At 33.0% G+C, this 7,722-nt stretch overlaps 1 long non-coding RNA gene across 1 annotated transcript in view; it reads right to left on the reverse strand.

Moving 5' to 3' along the window:
* The window catches only part of LOC124417856, a 54,115-nt gene extending 52,841 nt beyond the window's left edge, over nucleotides 1-1,274 (reverse strand). Inside the window, exon 1 of the long non-coding RNA XR_006938912.1 lies at nucleotides 1,162-1,274. This is a non-coding gene — a long non-coding RNA (uncharacterized LOC124417856). The remainder of the gene's footprint in view (nucleotides 1-1,161) is intronic.
* Nucleotides 1,275-7,722: the final 6,448 nt, after the last annotated feature.

The raw sequence follows: 7,722 nt of genomic DNA on the forward strand, positions 1-7,722 counted from the left end.
GTCTTTTTTGTCAGAGTTCAATGACATTCATAGAAGTTTAGTTTGCACAAAATACTGTAGCAACAAGATTGGTTGTGAAAGTTTCTAAATGTCCAACATTACTGCTATGCACAGACAGTGGACTCCACAGAAATTTCAGACTATGTAGCTGTCTTACTTCTGCACTTTCTTCTGTACTTGATCTAAGTCTAGACTGCTTTTACATGAAGGTTTATGCAAGAGGTCATGAACCACAGCACATCTTTCAGAACACGTCATTATTTACCTTACTGAATGATTAGAAAAATCTTCAAAGTGTTCCTTGTGAAAAGCAAGAATAAAAAAAGTACATGCATTTGACTAGAAATATAAGAATCGTTTTACGGAACACACTTTTTAAATGATTATGAATTAGTTTTTAAAAAGATTATATTTGAGATGTGTTACACACTGGGATATTCCTTTTCTGCATATATGCAATACTAAAATATATGTTGACATATAGTTATTGTTAGTTGCAGAAATTAACTTCAGATAAATTGTATTAAGTAGCGATAGTATAGGAATAACATTAATTGTATAATAATGGTACAAATAATGGGACATCAGTGGTTTTTACTTAATGTCCTATAACATTCGCAGAGAGTAGACACAGAAAATACATCTGATGTTATCAGTATCTTCAGTCAATAGAATACTACAGGAAAGTAAATGCAGAACTTTGAAAGCTTTCTATTAGCTGATATTTTGTACAGTGTGAATACACACCTCATGCTATAATTATGCTAGGAAATTAATTAAAAAAAAAAAAAAAAACATGCTCTCTTTCTTATCTGGTCCTGAAAGCAAGCAGCACACTTATATCCTGCAACCTAAGGAAGCAGTCTGCATTCATTTTTCTATAAAAAAAAATAGGGAGTCTCCATCCGTTACAGTCCACTGAGAACAGTGGCTCACTCATGCCCAGGCATTGCATGGGACAGGAATTAACTCACAAAATCACAGAATGACTTACTTTGGAGAGGACTTCTGAAGTTATCTGATCCAATCTCCTGTTCTGAGAAAGGCCACTGTAGTTGCTATTAGTCTGTAGCAGCACAGCACCTGTGCCTATCCCATCCCACTTTTAGATATATAGTTTGTACTCCTATGAGAAATGTTTTGGAAAGATTTGACACATACCTGGGAAACTTCAAATGTGTCATTAGAAAGTCTCGATTTCCAGGGAAACCAGACAGCTTTTTCAAGCACACTAACTTCAGAGGCAGTACATATCCTCTCCTCTTTCTCCATTTACTCTGTCTAATAAACGCTTTGACAGTAGAACTGTGCTTTTAACTGGGACAGTAAAGACTGTCCCAGAGGGCCAGATATGATCTCCAGAACTTTATAGACAATTATTTTTGTACTGGATTCATTATTTGATAAGGTTCAATTAAAACTTGTAAAATGAGAAGGGAGTAATGCTATCAAGATATTTAGAGTCTGAGACACTTCTAAATTTTATAGTCCTCTGATTTATTGCAAAATGACATATAGAGCTGAAATAGCTTAACAGCATGTCAGCAATATCAGCTCTCCCCATTATATCTGAGATGGGCATGAATGAGAAATAAACCAGCAGTCTCACTCCATTTTGCATAAATAAATAAAATGTCTCATTTATTAAAATTATGTCAAGATAGAGGAGTTACTTAGGCAACAAGCTAAGATTTACTGAATTTTAATCAAGGTCAGATTATGGATCTGTGAAAATATCACAATACTTATTTGGAAAATAACAAAGATATAGTCCAATTGTCACTTATGGTCCCTTTGAGAATCACTTGGGAGATGTCAGAGACTAAATCCTAGTTTGAGAAGCATGACAGCACAATGGTACTTGGGGGCTAAGTTGCTTAGGAACTTTGCAGCTGGAACGTAAGTCAATTTACTTGTTGCTAAGCTATGGCATTGCATTCTATACTGACTGACTTATTCTACTGGATGGTCTGCTTAGGGTACCTGTGTGCTTCCATATAATGAACACAGGGTACTGACAGGTACTTTTAATTTCCTCCTTGTACTCTTTCTTCTGCAGAGTGCAGACATTTAACATCTAGCTCAGACTAATGTGTGATTTCATTATCAGTAATAGTCATAGAGGTGAATAGAAAATTTATCTGTCACACATTGAAGAATATTCTTTGTTTGAATATTTGAACAAACACAAATAATAAATGTGCTTACAATATTCTGCATTGTTATTCACTGCTTAGTCAAATTCAGTCTTACTGTTTGAGTGTATGTATTATGGTGCTTAATTATGATTCTTCTTTACATCAATATTTAGTTAGATGAGTTCAAACATATCAACCTATTTTTCCCCATACTTTATATTTTCCACAAAACAAATTTTGTTCAAAAATAAGAAAAAGATATCTATGCATCCTGATACTTACATCTTAGCTGACAAGTTTAACTTCAGATTCCTTCAGCCGGGTGAAAACATGAGACATTCAGAGGATAAATGACAGATAAAATTATTGTGTGAAGTGAGTTAATAGGAAATTTAAATTCACTTTTATTTGTTTGTTAGCTGCAAAATTAAGAATAGATAATATTTAAAAACATCAACCAACATTTGCCAATTTCTATTCTTATGTAAAGTCTGAGAGCATTCAATTTCAAAATCTTTTATTGTAAAGTGAAAATAATTATTCTTTGGAGAGTTACAATCTACACACCAAGGTTATCCTTCTCAAACATTTACATCTACAAGGGATAAATATGTGAAATTCACAAATGCTTTATTCACAAATAAACTAGCTTTCTTCTATTGCATGTTAAGGTTTTATTGCAAAAAAAAAAAAAGTGTTTGCTTTTAGTTAGCATATTCAGCTTGTTTTAACATGCTTATATTTATTCTTACATGCTAGAAGACATCAGTGGATCTAAATCTAAAATGGAACTATACACACAAAAAATTAAAAATCGTGATGAAAGAGCAGATAGCTAGTAGTATTAGAACTCTTAGAAACTACTGACATGTAAATAAATTTACATAACTAAATAACTTGACTTCATTACCAAATTTACACATTATTACATGATTCATGTAACAATCAAACCCTGTATGGGAACTGTTGAGTCACGGCCCGAACCACTGATTGATCACCTGAGGTAAGTGCTGAGTCAGCCACAGGAATACAGGAAATTCAAGAAGAGAGAAATTGTATTAAAATTTCCATTCTGATTTACATAATAGAAAGATAGATATATACAACCCAATGTAGTCTCAGAAAGGAGTCATAATCCCCAGCTAATGCCATAGGGACAGTGATGGAAAACAAAGAATTTGGACAATATCAAGTTTTCTTTGTTCCTAAATTCGCATCCCCTGCACTTCCAATTCCATTAGTAACCAGGTATTTATTTGTGCAACTCCTCTATTTGTCTTTTCTCCCAACAGATGATCTAAGTACAAGAGTTAGCACTGCATATGCAACCATCAGAAAGAAACTTGTAAGAAATTGCAGCATTCAAATTACAACATTAAATCTATTTTGTGACCTAGACTCTAATATTTCTATGCTTAAGTTTCCCATCAGTAAAACAGTGAAAATTTTGTTTGCCCTCTCATAAGGGGAAGTGTGAGAATGTAAAAAATGCTGAAATGCAAAGGTGCTGTTGTTAAATATCAGACACAGACAACTACAGAAGAGGAAATCCCAAAGGCAGAGGTCTTATGCTGATTAGAAAAAAATGGATCTTGCAGCAGAAAGATTTAAGAAACAGTTCAGATTTAGGAAACTAGAGTATATTTCAAAGCTGGAACCCAAGGAAGTAATGTAATACTTCCACGTGAGATCTTATCTTTATAATAGTCTTAGTGCTTGCCTAGATTTTTTATGATATTGTAACACAGGCATAGAAAGAAGGAAAAGAGAATATAAAATACTTATTCCTTATTCCTTACATCTAAACACGACAGTTGATTATTTGTTGTTTATTTCTTGTTTTTTTCTTCTACTAACATGTCAGAGTAGATGTTACTCTAATTTTTAGGACAAGCTAGGAAGTTGTGAATGTAGGATATTTCTTATGATTGACAATTCAAATGATTGAAATATATTTGGAATTTCTGTGAAATTAATCCTTTTTAGATTTCTTCTCCATGGTAAGGGGAAATTCATATTCACATAAAAATGAAAACACATGATTTTCCCAAATTACAGTGTTCAGTGTGTCATGTATTTTGGCATTCTTCAGTCAGATAATTTAGTATCAGGTCTTCTGTTGCTCTGAATCATGCTACAGAATAGCTCTTTCACAGTCAAGGTGGAAGCAGGAATATTGTGGCAGGGGGAATGGAACTTGATGATCCTTGGGGTCCTTTCCAACCCAAGCCATTCTACGATGTTTATTTCAGTCTGGCCTGATGACATCTTTCCCAGCTGAATAAATCATTTCAATATTAATTGAAAGAAAATATATATCACAAAATATTTGCCCCAGTCTTAAGAATTTACTTCAAAATAGATAGGAGCAGAGAAGACATTAGGTTTTCTGTCTTGTTGCTTAATAACAATGACATCAAAGCTCTGTTCCACATGATGTAACAGTGCTGCTGTTTTTTATTGCCATTGTTTGAAATAACCAATGTCATACAAGACACCTTCTTAAAAAAAAAAAAGCATCTATTAACTCATGACCATATTGTTACATCTGTCACTAAGCGAGACAACCAGCTTTAAAGTCTTTTTTCTTACTAAATTGAATTTCTATGTATATGGCCCATAAAAATCTCAAATTTTGTGTGAAAATGAATTAATAAGAATTTTGGAAAACATTGTTGCTAATAGTACTACCAGATAATTGCCAAAATGGATTAATCAATGAAATGGAAAATTATGATACGAAGTAAAACCATGCACAGGAGAGCTGACACTGTACTTCAGATCTATGAACCTTAAGCAATGCAATCAAGCAAAAAATTTAACAGATGCCTAAATTTGTGATATAATGAATGGATTAACTTATGTCAGCATTTTAAGCACTCTGAATAGCTCTTAAGGGTACTGCCTGAAGAAATGTCAGTGCTAAAGTACATTTATTACCTCAGTGGGGAGATGTAGATTCACTTGGTTACCTTTCTATTTTTGAGCTCAGTAGCTTTTACGGAAATACAGACATTATATAAATTATATATTTTAAATGGTTTCACCTTGGTGAGTCTAAGTAACTTGTGAAGATGTGCATTTTATCTGTTTGACCTATAAATTAATTTCAAAACAGGAAGTTAAACTTTAGTATTCAAGGGAAATAAACTGATTGTAAGGAAAGCAGAAGTTTAAGTTTAGGTTGAGGTTTTTCCAGTGGTTATATTAATTTGACTAGGGTCTATAAGTAAATGCAGTAATTAGTTATCTTAGTATTATTTTTTGCCAGTATTAACATGAACTGTCAGCACAAATTATCTTAATTATTCTTCTGGTATGCAACTACATTTTATTTGAAAATTTATTTAAAAGTTCTGTCAAATCCAGTTACTTAGTAGGGTAGGGGGAGGCAACCGGAAAATCCTAGGCATAGTTTCTGACATGTGCAGAACACTCTCTACACTTTCAAAATACTAAGTTTCTAAACTGAACTTCACAAAAAGATTGTTTCTAAAAAGGCATTGAAGGATTAAAAAAAAGAAAGCCAAAATTTCACAATTACAATTGTTAAAATGTAAAGGTCAGAAAACAGCTTGAGAGAAGATTGGTGTGAGTAAAAGTGTTAGTCTCATTACTTTGAAGTGAATGAGTAATACTGAAGGAAATAAATTGATCAAACTCTTAATTGGACGATTTTCATAATTCAATAATAGAATTAATTGTTATAGAGCAAGAAAGGTCTGTAGTCCACTGGAATCACAGAACTGCAGAATCATAGAATTACAGGGGTTGGAAAGGATCTCAAGAGATCAAGTCCAACCTGTAAAATACAGTGGACTAAGTAAAGATAGAACAATTCAAGTAAATTAATATCTTCATTTTGAGAAAGGAACTCTGGGTTTTCTGCATCCAGGCCTTTCACATGCATGGAAATAAATTCTTCCCTGCTCAGAAGGTGTGTGCTTAGCCAGATCATCAATCTGAGTTGCATTTCTTGAATAAATATAAATTACATTTCAAGTGTACAGAGTAAGAGAGCATACATCAGATGTGATACCATAAGCTGTTTGCAGGGCAAACCAATGGAGGAAACACTGTAAGTGCAACCTTATTTAATCATACCCAGTGCTGTTAAAAAAAAAAAAAAAAAAAAATCAAGATTTTGGCAGGAAATACAAGAGACTTATCCACTTTGATGAAGAACTTCTGCGCTGAAGCAAGGCAGTTCTGTGTGCCTGACACACAAACTGAAAGAACTGAAGATGTATTTGTGGTTTACGAATGCGGGCCACAGGTATTTCAGCATGCAAATAAGGAAAATCAGAACTTCATATAATCACTTCTAAAGGATAGGGCCACTGAATGAAATGATATCACTTAACATGGACAGATTAGTGGAAAAGTGTTAATATAAGACAAACTCAGGTAGGCAATGAAGTTGTTGAAAAGTTTCTATCATACACAGTAAAGCAGCAAACGAGAATGAAGTAGAAAATTCAGAAAAGACTTAAAATAGTCCCCAAGGAGGAGTGGTGCATAGTAAGGTAAATTTAATAATGGGAAAAACTGTAATGAAATAAAAAATAACAACATAGCTACATTAAAATCCTGCTATGGAAAGTGCTAAAAAACTTGTCAATGATTTGGTGCTAAGAATGTGCTGAAGACACAGGATTAGATTTAAAGATACAGATCTTTAAATCAGATACCCCAGCAGGAATTTCAGAAAAATATTACCATTATATATATCAAAATCTATATATAATAAACTGAACTTTTGTAGATCTGTGGCTCAGGGTTCTCACAAGACACAGTAAATACCTACTGCTAACAACACAACATATGTTCTTGGAACAGTGACAGATGCATCAGTTTTCATGCATCAGATATATTGTTGAACAATCATCTGGCATAAAAGAGATGGTAGAAATTAACACTGGAACAACAGATCAAGCTTCCTGTGTTTAAGTTTCGTGACATACAAGTTCATAAAATCTATAATCCAGATTAGTTATTTACAAGATCTTTTAAAAATAGTTAGCAGTATATAACAGTTTTTATTGTTCTATTTCATGAAATTAAAAGATGTGAAGTAAACTTTGAATTTGTAAAACAGTTAAGAATTTTTTTTTTTTTAAAGTTAAAGTTGCAGTGACTTTCTTCAGCATAGTTCACTGGACAGAAAATCTTTACAGCAAAAATTTTTGCAGCTTTTTGGGTGAATAGTGATCAGAAGGAATAATGACAGCTTAGAAAGATTTAAAAAATGAAGTAATCAACAAATAATTTCAAATTTAAAAGATTGTTTATTTTCACAGGTAAAAAGAGGAGTATATATGGGATATGTTGAAAGTAATTTAGGTGTAATGCCCAAGCATTAAATAAAAATTTGGTCTTACTACAGTCAGTACAGGAAGTCTTGCCCCCTGCTCAGTTTTGCCAACAATGATCAGTCATCGTATCCTTATAAAGCATAAGTTGGCACGCAGTTACTTTCTTCACAGATTTCCAATGTTTGCACACTGGATCTAATTATGTGCTATCCTAGCTAGGGAATCAGGAAAGCAAAAAGCACTGATAAAAGAGCTTTGTATAAAGGAAC

This window comes from Gallus gallus, chromosome 3 (assembly GCF_016699485.2).
Source record: "Gallus gallus isolate bGalGal1 chromosome 3, bGalGal1.mat.broiler.GRCg7b, whole genome shotgun sequence".
NCBI lineage: Eukaryota > Metazoa > Chordata > Aves > Galliformes > Phasianidae > Gallus > Gallus gallus.